General features: G+C 38.7%; 1 protein-coding gene across 2 annotated transcripts in view; it reads left to right on the top strand.

Annotated features, from left to right (window-relative positions):
- The window catches only part of LOC122834318 (nuclear receptor coactivator 3-like), a 43,316-nt gene that overhangs the window by 6,512 nt on the left and 16,176 nt on the right, over positions 1 to 20,628 (top strand). Inside the window, exon 2 of one of the 2 annotated variants that reach the window (XM_044122642.1) lies at positions 19,633 to 19,693. The exons of the other annotated variant lie outside the window; for it this stretch is intronic. The gene's annotated coding sequence lies outside the window, so the exon portion shown is untranslated. The remainder of the gene's footprint in view (positions 1 to 19,632; positions 19,694 to 20,628) is intronic. 2 annotated transcript variants of the gene reach the window in all.

Raw genomic sequence — 20,628 nt, 5'->3', positions numbered from 1 at the left:
ACAGCTAGTCAAAGGGAAGCGGTTTCTGCTGACAGATAAGCTTCCCTAGGTACTCGCTGTGTCTTCCCACTGTTGGTTGGATTATTACCTTAAACCAAGTGCAGATTAACTTTGTTTCTTGCAGTCGGCTCGCATGTTTTATTTACCCAACTCATGTGGAGGTCAGTTGTGCAGCCGTATGCATCTGAAAAGCGCTGCGCGTCGGTAGGGTGAAACTCAACAGGTTGGTTGGCTTTTTTTTTTTTTTCTTTTTTTTTCTCTCTCGGGCTAAATATAGAAACAAGACATTCACGTTTCCACCGCTCAACTATTTTGCCATGTTACCCAAAACAAGAGAGTATATGGGCTTGAGACCAACGGAGACCAGAACCTCGTCTTGGTCAGACCCAAGTCAAGCGAGGTTAGTTTGCACTTTTGACTGTTTTAGAAGTCGCATCTCATTCGTCTCCCCCCCCGCAACCCGCCGGTAACCTCTCCTTCAACTGTGGGGTAAAAAAGTGTTAGGCCAGCTGAGCCATATGTGAACTTCGCTCGCTCGCTCCTATAAACCAAACAGGCAGCCTGAAGCAATCATTGGAGCCAATTCCAGTTTATAACCAGCGAGGAGATGGAACGGTTCGTGCTCGAGTCCTCATCGATTGGATGAGGGGAAACGGTTTATTGGGAAAGGGAGTGTCAACATCATTGTCCCCCCCTCCACCCTCCATCCCCTCCCTTTTCTGCCCTTCCTCTTTAACTTCAACTCTCCCTTTAACTTTGCCACCCCCCTCCCACACCAATCTGAAGAATGCTCGTAAAGCGGGTTCACCTGAACAAGCCAGTGGGGGTGGTGGACCTCTCTGAGTTTGGGTAGTATTGTAAAATGTTAGCAGGGCCTTGTTTGTGTTTTGTTTAGGAGACCCCCTCGCCCCCCCCTTTTTTTTTTTATAAGAAAATGCTTTGGGGAAGGACAGCAGATCCGGAAAAAAAAAAGAGTTTGGGTTGTGAGATAACTGCTACCAGATGCTCTCTCTGTCTGTTATTTAACTTAAAGGAAAGAGTTTGGTTAGCAAGCACAGAAAAAAAGGATTGTATTCTGGATGAACTCTTCTTTGAACTTTTTCTTAACTCTGAAATATCCTCCACACATTAAGTTGTTGGGGTTTGTTTTTTTTTTAAATTAAAAAAGGATTTATAAAAAAGTTTTCTTAATTGAGATTGACAGTTATTGTTACAGCTAAGAGTTTCTTCCTATTGGTCCTCTCACTTCTCACATTGTAAGAATGGGAAATAAGGTCAAGTGCAGCCAGTTGAAGAAATGCCCCAGGATGACATGGCACTTCCTAAATAGGGTTATTGTTTTCTTTGGGGGGGGGTGGAATGTACACTGCCTTACAAAAGTTTATATTGTTAATGAACAGTGCCAAATTACAATAAATAAATAACTTGAATAATTACTTAAATGTCATAAATTCAGAAATAACACGCTATGTGTGTGTTGGTTAAACATAGTGATTTAATTTTAAAGGCTATACATAATTCATGGTTTAATTATTTCATGTTTCTATGCTCAGGCACATCATGGAATATTATAAACGGTAAACTTCACCTATCAAAGTCAGTGGGCGGGACTAGGACAGCTTCTATAGAAATCCCGATGTCTGATTGGCTGCTTCAAACAGCAGGTCAAGACAACATCTTCCTAGTTTGCTAGGACTCTGGGTCAATATTTTCACTGGAAGACTGAAAATAACTTCAATAAATTGCTGTAATTTATTTACTACAAACTCTTAGTGAGCCTCTGTCACAATTTAATAATTAATTATTTAATTAATTATGTTATTGGAGTTATTGATATACTTTCCACAGTCATAGCAGACTTGGAAGAAGTTGTCTCGACTTGCTGTTTAAGCAGCCAATCAGATGTCAGGGTTTCTATTGAAGATAGTCTTCATTAATTTATCCATGACGTGCTTCAGTGCAGGAACATACAATTTATTAAATCATAATCTAATTATATATAGTTTTTAAAATGAAGTCAATACATGTAATTGAGTCTTATATAATTTTGTTCTTAAGAAATGATTCCCGTCTTCCTGTTTTAATAAATTATATTTTAAATAAGTACTTAAGTTATCTGTTGTAATTTGGCACCCTCCATAATTTAACCCAAACCATAGTTTATTTGATTTTGTTGACAGTTTTTATACGATAAACATAGAAGTAATGCATATGGCATAAAACCTGGTCTTGATTATCTTCATAAAGAAAGATCTGGAGAAGTCTGGTGTGTGTGTGTGCTTTGTTTTGTTGGCCATCCTTTGCTCCAATCGGCCAAAACTTAATTCTGCACAACAAATTACCTTCAGAAGTCAAATTTCTGAGTGTGCTTGTTTGGAATTTAAACCCAGTAGAAACAAAGATGTTTTGTGAAGGACTGAGGTTTGCTGGATAACCGTGATGGATAACCAGCATTATAAAGACCAAGAAGCACAACTCGGGGATGAGATGTTGACACAGAGTTGGGTTACTGGATGGATGGATGGATGGATGGATGAAATACACTGAAATCCTGAACAAAAACAGACTGTAGCAAAGCGACTGGTATGCTAAGTGTTCTGTTCCAGCAGAACACTTAGCATATCACCAGTGCTAATATTCATGCGTTAGACTGGCCCAGTCAAAGTCCAGACTTGATAACTGCTGCTTAGAAGCTTTCCATCTAGTTTGAGGGAACTTTGAGTGAACCGAAAAACAAATTTGTTAGAGAAACAACCCAAAGTAGGTGTAATTACAGTAAAGTATTGACTTAGCATGGCTAAATACAAACATAGGTCACGCTTCTCAGATCGTTAATTATTAAAAAGAAAAAAGTCATATTAAAACCATGTAAAATTTTCTTTAAGCTCTACTTATATTAGTGGAGAACTGAAACAATTGATAGAATAATCATTTGCTAAAATAACCGCTAGTTACAAGTTCAAAATAGGAAAAAGTTCAAGGAGAATGTTTTAGCTCTGGATTGGGGAGAAAAAACGGTAAGGAAATCACACAAATCGAGACTGTTGACGCAGCTCAGGTTTGACGTCGAGTTGAATTACTTCGAGGGTGTCGGAAAATGTTTCGTTTACTGTCCTCAGAATGTCCCAGCGTCAGAACGCTCCTTGGTCTTGTTTACATTTTGTTACTCTTTCTGCATCTCCAAAATGAAGCATTCAGTCGAATTTCTGTGGCGGCGGGAGAGCGGTCTCAGGCTGAGTCAGGGTTTGTATAGCAGCTGCCGTTGGCACAGCGACGCAGCGGCATGTTTGTAAGAAGATATTCAAGTGTGCAAGCCTGGACTGTACGGACACAGTCTCCTGGTTCGTCCACAACTCAAACTCTACTTTCTTTCATTTCAGAAACAACCCCAGGGTCGCTGCGACCTTGCAGACTTTCGCTCTCAGCTCAGCTCCTTTGTGTGTTTTTTGGGGGGTTTTTTACACCAATTTTTAAAATGTATTTTAATGCGTTTCTGCAGATTTGCTTTATTGCAGGCTCGAGTTCATAGAAGAGTTAAGTCATAAATGCAGCATCATTTAAGGCTCCAGAAGCATTACAGCATGTCAACACAGGCGAGGCAATATTTCTCATAATTTACAGCACTCGTTTCTTGATTGGGCTGTTTCTAATTTTCACTCTGGATGAAGTGGAAAATTTAACTCTCTCTCGCCTTCTCTCTCTCTTTTTAAGCTGTTCTTCTGCTTGCCTGGTGAAGTCACCACTGTTGATGAGGCTTGTTGTTACGGCAACCCCTCGCATCAAGAGGTTGCTGCTCTGGAGCTCGCTGTTGTCCCCAAAATAGAATAGCAAACATTTGCTTCTTGACATTGCGGCATCGCAACGCAACTTGAAATCATTTTGAGTTAGTAGCAAACAACACTCGCAAACGTCCGACATAAATCTTTGTTTTTTTTTTGTTGTTTTTTAAGAGAGAGGTGGTCCAGCTTTCACAACTGCTTATCGTTACCATTTCCGTCAGGCTCATTATGCTCTACATGCGTGTTTGCTGTTGCCTCGCAGAAAAAATCTCTTCTCCACAGCAATAATGGAAGAAGTGAGGGTCTCGATGCAATTAGCACCTCTATAAAAGTCTTTTCAAGGTCTCACCTGCGCATTCTGGCTATCCTGTGGAATAGATTGTTTTTCTTTATGTTTAAGTAAAGGCCATCCGATGCACACATCTTTGACCTGTTTTGATATTTACAAGTGCAGACATTTCAGACCAATTATTTTATTATTTCTCTTGATCTTTGGGATCATGATCAATACACCCAAACACTAATAGATTGAAACAGAAATTTCAGCTGATCCACATTCTTTGTTTATAACTCTGCTTCACATCACACACAACCACTAAATGTAACACAGTCCTCAGCCTAAATTATATCATTGGAGCTGTTTACTTATTGATCTTCTTTTGATTACAACAAAGCTATGGACCTTTACAAAGCTCCGCCCACAACTGACCCACGTGACCGCAAGTCTCACAAACAAAGCCTCGCAGCGCGTTGTTTCTACGTAAACATGACTCCATTAGTGCATCATTTCTACTGGATTTTCACAATATATCAGCTACTACAATGGACAGAGGAACTATCAAGTTCATGTCATCATCTGGGAGGAGGTTACTGGTTTTTCAGTCACAAGCTGGTTGCAAACCTGAGGCCAGCAGGTGTCAGTCAGTCAGTTATGGTAGATCTGAAATTTGGTTTGATGACCTCAATATGAGAAGCTACAGACTGATAAGAGGAACCAAAGAGCTCTGTTACGGTAAAGAAGCCATTTGTTTGTTAAACTTTTATGAAATATATTTGTTCTATTTGATGTTTGTTATGAATGATGTATAGTCACAAACGAACGAGGTAATTAGTCCAACATTTAGAAACTACAGCGAACAGCTAACCTGAACAGGTGATCAACTCAAAACCACTCGTACCTTTTTACTCTCCGTCTCTCTCTTTGTAGTTTAAGCACACCTGTTACCGTGGCAACCGCCTGCACCCCGTAAGACGAGCAAAGATTACGTTAAAAACAAAACATCCAGTCCGTTACAATATCAAGTTTCCAGGCTTGATATTTATTTCTGGATTATTAATCAGCGCTTCCCTGAACACAGCGATGGTTGATTGACCAGCTGTACTTTGTGCTAGAGTGGCTAACACGAGTAACAGTTTAGTCCAAAGCCTTTTCTGCTAAAATAAAATCTTTAGTGTGTGTCAGATACAGTACATATTGCATATTGATCATATTTGATCATCAAACCAAATTTCAGATCTACCTGAACATGAAAGCAAATTGTGACTGAGAAACCGTAGTAGACAGGCTTCAAGGTGTGAAATTTGCATCTACAGAGTCATGTTTACATAGCTTACTATGTAGAATGGGCATCAGCCAATGAAAAGCGGCCCCTGTAGTAAGGTCCATTAAATCAGCAGGTCACCCGAAAATGCCATTATTTAAAGAGACAAACCAACCTAATTCATCATCCGGTTGCTATGTTAGTGTATCCGCTATTTTTTGGTTGTTGTGGTAGGGATTTATTTCTAAAATTTGTTTAGGTGGAAACAGTTTTTATGAATTTCAGCATCGTTGGCAGGATTTTCACAAAAACACATTTTGCTGGACGATAGATTGTCCAGGATGTTATTGCGATAAATTATCAAATTGTTTTGAGACCATTTTCAAGTCAACTTTTGAAATGTTGTAATACCATTACAATACAAAATCAATAAACTTAAATTTCTTGTGAACATTTGACATTGGAACTGGAGGACATTTTAAATGTATCCAAAATAAAAAAACACTCAAAACAATAATAAAATAAATACAGAACCTTGTGTAAGCAAACTTGTCCTTCAAAAAAGAAGGCCAGTTGAGACCGATGCACCAGAACAAAGACTTTTATATCCAGTCTTTGGTAGAAAGAGAGAGAGAGAAAAGGGAAAACATTAAAATGGCAATGATCGAGTTCATTTTTAATTTATTATGCGATTTATTGCTTATTTCTGGATGCCTAACCATCGGACCATTGAAAAAAAAAAAAAAAAATATTCAATTAAAATGAGAAAATGATCTGAACTGAAGTGTTTTATTAATAGTTGTAGGGCTTGTTTTTTGTTTTTTTCTCCTCAGCTTTATTAGAGATGGTCTGACCAGTTTCAGATGTTTTCCCTGCAATTTTGGCCATTCCTGTGTCCAAGAAGTGCATTCAAAGTATTTTAGCCTCCTGATGTAGTCGACATCAAACTGTGGGCATTTGGTCGCATTGCAAATGTCTGATCATCCTTCAGTCAAAATTTTAATAGTTTTATCCTCTCTTCTTTTAATTCTCATACTGTCTCCAAATATGTTTGTTTTTTTTTACTTTCAGGTGGCCTTGGTTAAAATATATAATGTTAGTCGCTACTCTTCCTATCGCTTATCATTACGAGGAAGAAGCAACATTTTTGACATCTTTCAGCAGAAATGAGACATGCATTTCTGTGGTAGCTTTATTAATGATAAATTAAACTTTAAATGTTTAACTGCATTCTTTCCTAGCACCGTCCCCACACACATAACTTGCTTCTTATAAAGCAAAAATAAAAATGTGAGTGAAAAGTATAAAGTTTGAGAACTCTCAGGAGTAAGACTTTGTCTTGTTGTTCAGTGTGCTCTGGCTCTGCGTTGTCCTTTGCCTCTTCCCCTACAAGCGCCAACGGCTTGATTAGAGGTAGGCTTAATCACTCAGCAGATGGAACGGCGTACAGTGTCACAAAGACAAAAACAAACCCACACTTGGATTATGGCTCGCGTGTGTCTGCTTGTACACGTGCCTTACGAGTGTGTTTGTGTCCAGTCGGCCTGAGCAGCTCTGATTCAATGCTTGAACACATTCCCAGGAGACGCAGCGTACTCTCTCAAGAGATTCAAGATTCCTAAGTCTTCTGTTGGTCACCCTACATCTGACCACTCTTTATTTTTGTGAAATATTATCGATGCAGTAACATACAAAAATGGTAGTTTTTATATGTTGCCAACAAAACATAGGTTTATGTTGCATCTAGGCATGATGAGCCTGGTAGGGGATTGTCATTGTATGATAACCATGAGGAAAAATATAACGGTGTATGCAGCGAAAAATTGAAGCCAAAATTGAAAACTTAAAAGGAATTTCTCTTTATTCTGCTGCCCAAAAAAGCAACTTATTGAAAATGTTGCTAATGTTTTCTGTGTATCATGCTAGTTTGTTATTTTGGCTTTGATGCATATATTGAAGTAAAGATATAGACAAATTTCTATTATATTTAGAAATATTCTAACAAGGGAAGCACATATGGGAAAATTTGAGGAGATATTCTTGTTATGGATGAAGGATATATGAGCACTAACATCAGTTTCAGCGATTAATAAATATTAGTAACTTTTTTTGACATAAAATAAAACTTGGCAGATATGAGCAACCGATATTTATTTTTCCCTGGTTGTTTTTGTTTTTCTCCCCAAAGGTGTCAAAATGGTAGAGAAATGTGAATATCGGTGTAAATATTGGTTATCGGCCATAACAGCAATATTGATATCGGATTTCAATATCGGCCTAAATTTTCATATCTGCGCATGCATAATTGATATCCGACATAAATATTGCTGTTACGGCTGATAACTGATTTTAACCAATATGATATGTCATATAGATTTTACTGCCACCATTCGACGACTTCACCACTGTTTATCTGCTTCAGTTAACTCCCCACAATGCATCACTGTCACATGACCAAACAAATACCACAACCTCCTCTCCTCCAAAACCAAATGGTAACGCGAGTGAAGTATCGGTTGTTAATATCGACCCAGTTTTATTTATCAGACTGATACAGATATGTTAAAAAAAATAATTTGCTGAACGATAAATCGTTCCAGAAGTTATTGCAAAGAACAATAATATTGTTGTTTTGAGACCATTTTTAAGTGATATAATGGCAATGGCAAAATAATGATGCAAGAGCATATTCTAAAAGATCAATAAACCTTAAATAAGCAAAAAATAAATAAACAAAACAACAAATAAAATACATTTTGAAGTCTTTTAAATAAAATTGTCTTTCACAAAAAGGACTTGTTCAGACCAAAGCACCAAACTGAAGACATCCAGTTTTTGGTAAAAAGAGAGAAACAAAAGAGATAAACGCCAAATTATACCAATGGAAATTATTGAGTTTGTTCTAATTTATCATTCAATTAATTTATTTATTGATTATTGTGACAGACCTATTTTTAGTTCTTCAAAAACGACAACATATTAACTAAAGAAAAAATGACAAGTTTGTTTTTTTAAGACCATGTGAAATTTCAGAGGTTATATTTATTTATTTTTTGTTTGTTTGATTTTTTTTTTTTATCATGGTGTCTCGGCCACTTTCCCTTTTGTGTCTGAGCTGTAAATCAGATGTTGGCATATAAAGGACAGTGTAGTTCATCCAAGCAGATTTTTAATGCGCAGCGCCAGAAATGTCACATTCTGCCAGATATTGCATTCAATCTGTCCTTTTTGTCTTTACTGTCGGAGAGGGAAGGAAAGGTGCAGTGGCCCTCCTTACGTCACTTGATTGGCAGTATGCAGCAACAGCTGGGGGAGGGGGAGCTTTGTTGCTTAATCTGTTAATTTTTAAACTCTTTGTATACAGTGAGGCTTGTAAAATTGGCCCAGTTGGAATGGAAACCAGCTAAAATGCTGTCATTCCTTATGTAACGGGCTGTAAAACATCCGCACGTGACGAGTAAAATTTTCCGTGCGTTTTCTCCTCTTTGGCGTTTCGACAACTGCAAAAATCTCCCATGGCCCGGCGAAAGCCAGCAGGACGTGAAAGCCGCTTTTCAGCTGCTGCTCTCTGTTTCCCCTTATAACTCGATTGTGGATTCTGTTTCACCTAGCCTCTGTCAACACACGAAACCGGCCAGTTGAAAGAAAAGAAAAGGAGTAGTTCGGGGAGGAGGGAGCTGGGAGCTGGGAGGGGCCGAAGTTGTGAAACTGGCGTCAGACCATCTTTTGAGTGGAATTCTTTGCCGGGGTCAGAGTTCAGGCGCTGCAGTGTTGGCGCTGTGATTGGCTGAGGAAAGGTGAAATGAAAACCACGGTAAACTTTTGACCCCGGCGCAGCGGCACTGCAGGAACGCCCAGGCTCTGCTCCGGCGTGGTGGAACAGAGCCCGCTCTCTTCCTGTGTTTACTCCACCAATCCAACAGGGACGGCGGGGAGAACTGGAGGAAGAGAAAAGGGGGAGGGGAAAAGCGAAAGGCACAAGCGAGGAGAGGAGAGGAGAGAGGGGTGGGGAGAAACTATGACAGTAGCGCAGCTAAAACGTGTACAAAACAAAATCCTTTTGTTTCTCTGCTCCACAGCTAAAAATATTTTCAGTTTAATTGCAGCGGCTGAAATGTGTTCGCACTTTCACGAGGTTTGTTGGATCACTGTAGTTTCTAGAAGAGGAGTGCTGTGTGTTATCAGAGTGGGCAGCTTGGAAGCTGATCAGACCCGGGCTCCTCTGATAAAAAGCTGTTTCCCCATTGATTGATGAACTCATTTCCATAATATTAGCTTTGTGCCATCACAGCACAATGCATTTTTCTTAAATTGTTTTGTTTTGGTCTACTTTGGATGGTAGCTCCACGTCCCCAGTTGTGTTAAACCTGCAGTGTTTGCCCCATTTCGTTCTCTTTTTTTGTTTCTTGTTGTTGATTTTAACGATGGATAGTTGGCAGTGCACATGTGGCGCACTCTTAGACACCCTATGAAGAATCTGCAATGTCTCACCTTCATTTTATTTTCCCTAGGTTTTCCACACCTTGCAGTTTGTGGGAAGGGAAAAAAAAAAAAAAAACTGAGAAATGCAAAGCAGGCTGTCAAAGCCCTTGTGTGTGTTCAGCAAGGTGGGGAAGGTGTGTTTTTTTTAAGAGGAAACAAGAGTCTTAGGAGGACACTTTCTTTGCTTTGAAGTATATCTTTTGTCTCGCCACATTTTCTATGAATCACTAACAAATTTCCTTCTTATTCCTATTGTCTGTAGTTTTTCTACAATTGGCTCTAGTGTGTTGTAGAGCAAATCGCTCTACATTCCCATCCTCTTCTTACATTTGCGTCACAGGCTTAGCTTTAAGTGAAACTCAATTCCCATAGCTCCCAAAGTCTGCAAAAGTCACTCAGCCATACCTCTGAATATAGGCTTTTTGTTTTTACACAGCTTTTATAAAGATCTCTTTAAAGAGTTGTCTTTATTTTGTGTAGGGCTGCAACTAACAATTATTTTAGCATTCGATTAATCTACCGATTGTTCTGACTATTTATCAATTAGTCAGACAAAAAAAAAAAAGCCACATTCTGCAGAATTTACATTTAAAGCCTTTTATATCATTTTAGAAATACATTAGAAGATGCACATAAACAAAAAATTCAATTCCCTTTTTTAGATAAAAAAAATATACATTTTACTGCCTAAAAAGCAATTACATACCATTTCTTTAATAAATCTGAAACAGGTAACGCTAAAACAATGCGTCTTGTGGAGTTTTGGCTTAAACATATTTACAGACATGTTAAATGCATAACACACACACACACACACATATATATATATATATATATATATATTGTATAAGTACTGCACTGAATTTTTTTTTCAGGAAAAAGCTTTTTTTCGGTCGAATACCGGCGAATACTTTGCGATTAATTGATTACTAAATTACAAGTTGATTATTTTGCTAATCAATTAATCACTATTAATCCAATTAATTGTTTAAGTGCTAATTTTGTGTTACTTCACCGCCACAGGTGATTTTTTATTTTTTTTATTTTTATTTTTTTCATTTTGTCTTTCAAAATGTGCAGAAGGAGAAATGTCATTCTATATTCTCAGTCACACCATAAGCAAATTAATGCCCAGATATGTGGACCTTTAATCGCTGCTTTGTCTTTGTAAGTGACAACATTGGCATTTAGTCATGTCCCTTACTGTCTGCATGATTCATTACCACAAGAATCCCTAAAATGTAAAGATGATTCATCAACAATAGATGCTTGATGTGACCATTTGAAAATTACTATAAAAAACATAAACCTGGGGTGCCGTGGCAGTGCAGGGCCAAAGCACGACCCCCATATGGAGGCCTTGGTCCTCGTTCCGGTAGTCGCAGGTTCGATTCCCGTTCTGGCGACATTTGCCGCATGTCATTACCCTCTTTCCTGTGGGGCTACTTTCAAATAAAGGCAACTAGAGCCAACAAAACCTTAGAAAAAAAAAACAAAAAAAACAAACTAAACCTAATGTCAGGTGACTAAATGTTTTTCTTTATTGTACCGTTCAGTTCTGTTAACCGCAGTGACCAATTGCTGTTTTTCCATGACAAAGTCTTAAGTCAGAGATTATAAATGTTCATGAATAAAAACAACTTTACAAGTGTTTTTGTAAAACACTTGTAAAGTTGTTTTATCTCAAAAATCAGGTGATGAAGCTGACATCATCCTGATGCATTTCAGAAACTCCTCAAGCCGTCAAGCTTTCTGAGAAACATAAAACTTTATCTACAACTAAAAACATGACATGAAATTCCCAGAAGAAGCTAGATGTTACGCATTTTATTGTGTACTGTGCACTTTGACTCAAGTTTAATAGTGTTTTTGAGAACATGTAATAGATTTAGTTAAAAATGTTGACACTGTTCCTTTGCTTTGTCCTTTCAGATTTTTTTAAAAATTTTATTATTTATTTATTTATTTATTTTTGCTGTTTACTAGTTTTTCTATTTATTCCGATTTGCCAAGCAAACATTTAAACTCTCCAACAAAACAACATTTGTGATTTTTCTCTGATTTTTCTGTGGTTCTTAAAAGTAGGATCGGCAGGAAATACCTGATGCTGTCACAACAGGTACGGTATTGCTAGCTTAGTATCTTAGCTAGCAGTTGTGGCTGAATTTGACTAAAATAGTTATTGGTATATGTCAATTATATTTTAGATCTTCTCACTGAGCTTCCAATTACTCTACATTTATTAATCTTAGAAGAACAAATGTTTGTTTCCCAAGTTTAAATGTACCTTCTCTTAATTATATATTTTAAAGAGCAGAGAGCTTTTTTTGCCTCAGATGTGTATAATATTGTATGTATTAAACAACACAGTCACACATAAACTTGTCAACAACAACATTTAGATGTTCACTCTGGTCTTATTCATTTAATTAGTGGTAGGGTTTTCTTTTGATATAATCTTCATCTGAAACATCCATAGTAACATTTGACCAGGTACATATGGCTACAAAACATGTGCTGTAAACTGTCATCTCACTTCCATAGAGGATCTTTGCCACGCTAGCAGCGCACTAACACTAGCTTGTTTCCTTGCTATATTTTTGTAACTCTGGTGATTCATTTGATGTTTTCCTGCGGTTGAGGTGAATCTAAGGTGACCGAAGACACGGGCAGACATTTCTACTGGTTAATTAAATGATAGAAAATTGGTTTCTATTTGTGACTTTCCTGTTACCGACCTACACTAACCCTGGCCCTAACCCTTGCCCTAAAACTTGTGGTTTTATTTTTTTTAGATAAAACCCACATCTGTGAGCTCTCGTCCTCATATGAACAAATTCCACATTGTTTGGAGTTTTGCAGCAGACACTGTGTCTTCTCCAGTTTGCAGCTGGTTCGATGCATATCATCCACTGACAAGGACCCAGTTCCTTTCAGACACACAAAGGAGAGAAAAAAAACTCTAACAAGGCTGTACGATTCACTCCTCTGTCTTGATGCAATGCAGTGCAATGAATTATCGGGATGAACAAAGTATAATATTAGCCAGCTGAGCTAAGTTGATAAAATAATGACCTTCCTTGTCTAACTGTGCACTTTTGTAACCGAACAAAAAGTGAGGCTTATTGCTGCCAAGCAGCAAGCAGATGTACTCAACAATCAATCGGCGTCTCAGCAGTGAGCATTGAACAGCATTTTCTATATTATTCCTAACAAAACATAAAATTACCCTTCACAAAGTTTTTTTGTGTGACATTTCGCTTTATAACTTTTTAAACACTCACTTCTATTGTAAACTGGCACCAGTATTACTGTTATAAAGTAACTATATTGACAATGAGGAAGTTTAACTGTGCTAAGAATTTAATATCTAGACTCCAAAATATCGAGGAGATGTATAAACCTTTACATATTATATTTACAATAGTACTTTAAGGTAAATGTCATCTGTAATTGTTTTGAAACAAATGTTCCTCGTAGTTTTTGAAGCTACTCCTCCGAGACGAGTCAGATTCAGGGTCCGGTAACGCTGTGGAAAAAGTATTTTTACCACGTCTGCCATCTTTGACTTGTTCTTGTCGTTTGTGGCGCACGTCCTACCCATCCTCCTCCTGCTCCTCCTCCTCTTGCGCCAGTTATTGTCTGCTTTCCAACAAAAGATGCACATTACTAGAGGAAAACCCCATAAGCAGACATAATTTTGTGCATTGTATTTCTAAATCAGTGTAGTCATTTTTCTACCAGTGGAAGGACACGGAAACTTGATGCGTTTCAGTTGAAAATGCGAAACTGCATCTCATCACGGTTGCTCTGCTGATGCACGCTCGTCTTGCACATGTGTGTGTTTAAATGAACATCCCCAGTGAATACACATAACATTCCAGAAGCATGTGGGACACAGAATGTGGCAAAAATAATTATACTAATAGGACTAGAGCTTGACCATTAATCCGTCCTTGTACCTAACAAACACAACGATGCGGACAACTAAAGCTACAACAGATTCAGAATGGTTGTCCATTGTGTTTGTTGACTTACAAGTTAAAGATTTAAGACAACAGCAGACTGTATAACAACACAACTGAGATTAATTTAGATCACTTCTATGTAAATGATACAGGTAGTCACATAAGATTCAGTAGGAAAGCTATTATCTTCTTGCTCTTATTGGCCAGAATTGCTTCTTGTAAAATTTTCAATTCAGGTCTACTTTAAATTAGCCATGTTTATTCCTTTATTAGTTCATGATCATAAAACCATTTCTCACTTGTTAAAAATGGATCCGCTTTTGTTCCTGTTCAAGTGTAGAAAACTGGTTCAGTCGTTCCCAAAGTTAGAAGCACCGTTCTCCTTTTAGTCAGTTATAGTCCTACATATTGGCCCCTATTTATTGTACGCGTTGTAAAGTAAAGGATGATAGCCCTGCAAATATAACTCCCAACAAGTCGGCCAACCAACGGGAACTCAAGTTGCTGTTTGACTTCAACAGAACCGGGAATCAAAGTAAAATGTCCCTGCTAGCCAAGGTGGAGGCTGAGGGTCTGTGGAGGCCCTTTGTTCAGAGTCTGGATGGTTTTATGTTCCGCAGAAGGTGGAGAAGTTCTTTGAAGAAAAGAGGAAGTCATTCTTTTTCTTTTGTTGGCTTTTTGCACTTGATCTCTCAGACTCCAGTTAGCGCCTTTTATTTTGTTGTCGTTTTATTACCTTGTCTGGGTTCTCCCTGTGTGTGGTGGTGGTTGTGGTAAATACATGATACTAGTCTACTAAAGTAGGCCAGATGGCTTATAATTTAGTATGGGCTGCAAATATACCTTTGTTTTGGGGTATAATTTTTAAACCAAAGAACTTAATACGTAAGCTAAATGTTCATTCTTGAGGGGATTGAGTCATATACGTGTTCCCCAGTTTGTGTGATCTTTGTTTTGGGTGGCCCAGTGTTTATTGTTGGGCCTGCCACTCTTTGTCCTGGGGAAGCTCAGATTGCAGGCTGTATTTAAGGCTCTTCAGGAATGTCCTCCTTTCTATTCTCGTCCTGACTGACTCAAACTCTTGCTGCTCTGGCCTTTGGCCAAATGACTAAAAATCAAATCGGACCATTCTGTAACAATATTTTGACGTGCAGCATCTGAATTTTTTTCCACCCTTGTCAATTTAAGAGAAATACCAATGCCATGTAGACCTTAAAAACAGCAAGTTGCGAGTGTATGTTAACCAGCTAGCTGTCAAACTGGGCCAAAAATACTGGCTAGCTAATAAATTTGGCTGGTTGCTATTTGTTGAATTGGAAATATTTTAGCACCCAGATGATGTATAGTGGTTTACCAATCTGCTTGCTGCTCAGAAAATAACGAGCTCCAGGTGAGTCAGTAATGCGCTCAGCATGCAGCCCCTTTGAAATCAGCCAAGGCACCAAACGGCGTTGGTCTGTCTCTACACTCGGATGTTTGAAACCAATTAAGAAACAAGTACAAAAGTTGTAAGACTTAGTTTACAGTTTGACCACCCAGTCAGTGCAGTAATGGAAAACCAAGCCACAAAATCTTTTGCAAGAAGTGTTGAACCGACAAAAGCAAACACGAGTCAAGAAAAAAGATGAAACCTCTTGTCAAAGAACGCCCCCGTATGAAGTTGTATACATATAAATAAAGGCGATTATCAGGATGGAAATGTAAACACTAAGTTGTATGATCAATAAAGGGTTTAAATGGAAGTATTTAATACATTTTCTCAGTTGTTAGAGCCATCATATTGTAACAAGCCAACTCTGACAGCTAAGCCTAGAAAACATACAGCACAACTTGCTTGGCATGGCACCAATCTGCTATGATAAATGCACATTCTAGTGTAATATAGCAGAGCTCATATGCAAAATACTTGGGATCGATTTTTACTGTCACAGATTCCACTGAAGTGAAGAAAAATCAGTTGGTACCTGGTAAATTCATGTTTTTCCCACTGCGTGTGGTGTAGACTAGACAAATCCCTTGTGTCACCGTCACTATGACCTTTAGAGTTTTAGTTTAGTGTACCGAGTTCCCTTTTTACTTTGAAATCGGACCTATTCCAGCTTTGACCAATTCTGATTTATTTTTCCAGGGTGTGAAACAAATTAAGCGTCACAAGCACTTTTGATGGAGGCACTAGTTTTTAAATTTAGCAGGAAATTATAAAATGTTTCCATTTTTTTCATCAAAACATTTATCCATATCCTTATTCTAATTTTTATTCATCTAAAAAAAAAAAAAAACCAAAAAAAAACACTGTATTGTAGTACATTGTTAAGTTTATAGACTGAATAGAGCAACACCTTTTGTCAGATTTCCCAGTGTCTAACACCCCAATCACAAATGATGGCTGATCAGAGGAAGACTGGTCGGACTGGTTTCACCAGTGTTGATGAACTTTGTTGCCGGTTCTGCTGGTGTACACAGTTGCCCACTGTTTTGCTGAGTCATCGTACGGTAGCGTTACTGGAAATTGTCCCTCTTCCTCAAACCTTGAAAGGAAAATACCAAAAAAAAAACAATGTAGACAACAAGTAGCTACATTTTACTGAAAAAACATGCTGCGATATTTATGTAGAAAATAACCCGAGGCTTCTTTGGTCAGAAATGAAGCCGTTTGATTCGATCCTTTTGGAGCGGTATCAAGCAGCAGAGACACAGATCACCCCTTGGAGAAATCCAATATGAAAAGGATTGTTTTGTGGCTCGGTGTACATGAATTATGACGCAAATTTAAACAACATGTTTTACTCTTTAAATGAGAGGATCGAACATTTCAAACGGCTAATTTTGTACAAGACGTAATAATCTAGAGCATAATGAGATTCTTTCAGGAAAATGCCTTTCACGTTCTGTGGTCTTTCAATATAGCAGCTTCAGTTTCCTTATTAAGGTGGTTTTCTTGAATAGCGATGAGCTCAGTGCAGTGTCTCCTTTCTCTGCCCCTCCCCCTACCTGTCTCTCCCTCCTCCCTCTTGTCTTTTTTTTTTTTTTTTTTTTTTCCAGTCAGCTGGACTCCTCCTCTCCCTCCTGCACTGCATAATCACACAGTGCTCAAACCTCCTGGTCTGAATTACACTTTAGTTCTAGAGCTTACTAATGCATGTTGACTGTGTATCTCTGTCAGGACACCACCGCTGATCAAATGAGATCTAGAGCTCAACGGGGTTTACCTGGTTAAATAAAAGAAATAAAAATAATAATAATAATCATAATAATCATAGTCATAATAATGTGTGTGAGTCCGAACCAAATAGTGTTTGGACAGATGATGGAAAGGGAATGGAAAAAGGGTGTGTGTGATGCTTTTCTGTGTGTGTGTGTGTGTGTGTGTGTGTGTGTGTGTTTAGTTTTTTTTTTTTATTATTCAACAGCAGCATTAGCTCGGTTGCAGTCTTGTGTTTAGGGCTGATGTGATCTGTGGTCTGTGGTTGGGTGGAGGGGGATCACACTTAGACTCACACACACACACACCCACGCACACACACACACGCCAACATTGAGGGTGGAAGCAGCTTGTAATTCACACTCCATCTGGCTACGACGGCTGCGAGGCGAATATCGGGGCTAAAACCGAATGGTTACGTCACAAGGATTTGTTTCCTCTCTTTTTGGTTCCTACTGTAATTTATATATAGCTGCAACTTTGGTAGGAATGTTAAAAGGTCATTGTCTTATTTTTGTACTTGCATTGTTAAAGTGACTCTATTGTAGGTATATTTTTAGAACTCTGCCTTTAGGTCAAAATTATTCAAGTTCATGATGAAACCCAACTATTCTGGTTTCATCTAAGGTTTAAAGTAACAGCCCAAAGCGAAGATGCGTATTTGGAATTTTGCGTGGCATTTTATGATCTTTGTTCTTTTGAAAAGGCTTGAACCTACTGATCTAAGCTAATGCATATTTTGTTTCAATAAATATAATTTGAAAACAGAATTGAACACATTCTCCTAGGCGTCCTTCGGTAAGCAGTCATTAATTATTTCGATTTGGAGCAGAGGGCAGTGGCAACGTTCCGTTTGTGGGAAAGAGCGATCTTTTAAACGGGGTTTTGCTGTGGTACAACAGACAAAAGATAAGTGTTGACATTTTTAAAGTGAGTTAATTCTGTTCAATTCGAAAATACTTCATTTAATCCCAGAGAACAATTAATGCCAGCACTTGCCGCGCTTGACTTTCAGCTTTAAAGACTAGCTAAATTCTGTGAATTGGTCCTGGCGGATGCTACCTTTACTTTGTCTATGCAAATTTTCATTGAAACTTAATTCTGCAATATTTTACCTAAAACTGTCTTAGTGCTGCCCTCTTCAGGTTCAAGGGTGACTATTGCAGTTAAATTTTCTCACAGAATACAAACTGTACAGTTTAGTAGATGCCGGCGTTGAGACTGACTACTGTGCAAAGGAAGCAGGAGGTGCTCACAACAGCATTCGCTTCTCGCTCAGTCAGGACCGTACCTGCAGAGCAGTGAGTGATCTCACGTGTTTTTGCCAAACTCTCCCAACAACAGAGAAGGAAGTTGCTAGATTTGTTGCTGGTCGCTTATTTTGGGGGTAGAAAAATAGCTAGAGGGGTTTGAAAAAGACTGCAGGGTCTATGTTGGCAACAGTGGTGTCCCTCGTCTTGACCACTCCCCTGTTCAACCTTCTCCTCTCATCCCCACATTTGGCGGGGAGGAATGTTCCATGGCTCCGCCCACTTTGGGATTTAAAAAAAAAAAATTGCATGATTATACTTTTACTATGAGATTAGTTACACTTCGAAGCTCTTATAAAATAAAATTGCATCAGAAACAAAAAAACAAATTTCATTTGTTATAATACTCTTTAATGTTCTAACTTTATGTATTCAAAAATCTCCAGAAAGTCTAATCATCATTAGATTAGATTGGTCGGATTGGTTTCAGTCTGACCAATCGGAAACCAGTCAGAAACGGTTATTTCTGATAATAACTGATCTGTAATCTGATTATCAAAACAGTCAACTGTTTTGATAAACAGATTACTATCAACTATATTTGGCAGATAAATCATAAAAGTAGTTTTGTTATGTTTGGGGTTTTTTAACTGATGAGGGCCAATCATTAGCAACTGGCTGATTGGCCTTCATTCACCAAGGTCTATTGGCTGATGAGGGCTGATCATCAGCCAATAGGAATCACAATGCATTAACATTTACAAATATTCATCAGTAATGCTACAGCCACACCTTTCAGTTTGTTTCGCTGCACAAACTTGGAGCTAATAAACAAATGGAAGCAAAAATAATTTTGGGTTTGTAAGTGTTTTAAAAATAAAAATATCTCTGTGGCCTCACTTTGATGCACCTTAATAAAATTCACCTTAACTAATTGCATGTAGGCTCATGGCACCTAACTGGTAAGTAAGAATGTATCCGTATGCAATTTAATCCCACAGAAAAAATATTGAAACTATTATATGCACTAAAGTTTCTGGTTTTCTACAGGACAGCATGTGTGAGAACTGTTGGGGTTTAAATACGTTTTCAATGCACTTTACATTAGGCAGCAGTGTTGGTCAGGAATGGCAGGGAAGCAGACTGATAAAGAGAATATGTAAATGGGGTGGATGGGTGGCAGCATTTCCAGGAAAGGGAAGTGATGACGCTGTGGAACACACTGAGGGGAGAACGCAAACAGGATGCTATCTGCTGCGACTTCCTGTGCAATTTTAGAAATGAGTGCTTTCCCATGAATCTCTGAATGGATAAAAACATGAGGAGCTGTAGCCCTGCTGACGTACTGAGGCATCCAGGCCTTCGCGTAGCGCCACAGTTCATGACTTTCATCTGTTCTTCTGTTCTCAGGAGATGTTGAGAAGTCACGCAGGCCCTGAATGGAGTTTGACTGGGACTCATTCTGCCTGAGGTGAGCCTGTAGTCAGTACTGAACCGAGCAAATCGCCCACCTCTGATCTCAGCCCCCGGCGGGCAATCCATGAGAGTTTCAAACCATTTTGATCATCCACTCGTTATCTGCAGGAGATTTATGTTTACCTGAAGCTCGTCATATAGCAGATTTTATTCCTGTTCGGTAAAAAATAAAAAATAAAAAGTTGCTGCCATCTTGTTAAGGCTGTTTAGACCCAATTGAAGTTTTTGCATGCGCCGTCTCTCTTTTTCTTGAGCCTGCAAATTGATCTACTTTCACGTCAAACAATCTCCTAAACAAGATCCCGTGACTGCACTTGTCTCATAAAGCTGACCCTGTTTTCAAAGTCCGCTTCCTTATAGCGCTGCTCCGAAACGCTCGCCGTCAAAGCCCGAACGCGTGAGCCTGACAGAGGGCTGGTGTCGGCTCTTTCTGCTGCTGCAGAGGTGAAACCAGGAAGGGAGAAGATCAGCGGGTTGAGGGGCAGGGCAGCGAGAGTCACAGGCAAAAAAACACGACGAAGACTTTTAGAGAGAAAGAGGGAGAGAGGTGGGGGCGCTGAAAGGTAGTCAAGCAGGAGATGCAAATTTCTGACAGTCTTGGTGTAGTAGTTGTGTTTGGAGCACTGGTTAGGTGACTGGGCGGCATGTCCTAGCCTGCGAATACAGAGCTGGCGTTGCATAATAGTTCCTATCCATCCTACAGTATTCCTCTCCGGAATGAGCTCACTCACCGTAGACAGAAAGAAATCCACTTTTGGAAGACTTTCTTTTTTTTTTGGGTATGTCAAATGATCCGTTTGTAAAGTGTCACGCAGCAACCCTGCACTGCAAAAACACAGAATCTTGCTGAGTATTTTTGTTTACTTTCTATAGGAAATGTATAGAAGCTTAGTTTAACTCAATAATTCCTTAATGTTGATGGAAAAAGCA

The sequence above is a fragment of the Gambusia affinis genome, linkage group LG07 (genome assembly GCF_019740435.1).
Source record: "Gambusia affinis linkage group LG07, SWU_Gaff_1.0, whole genome shotgun sequence".
NCBI classification, from domain to species: domain Eukaryota; kingdom Metazoa; phylum Chordata; class Actinopteri; order Cyprinodontiformes; family Poeciliidae; genus Gambusia; species Gambusia affinis.
Note: the sequence above shows the minus strand (reverse complement) of the source record. Positions and strands in the feature narration are given on the sequence as shown.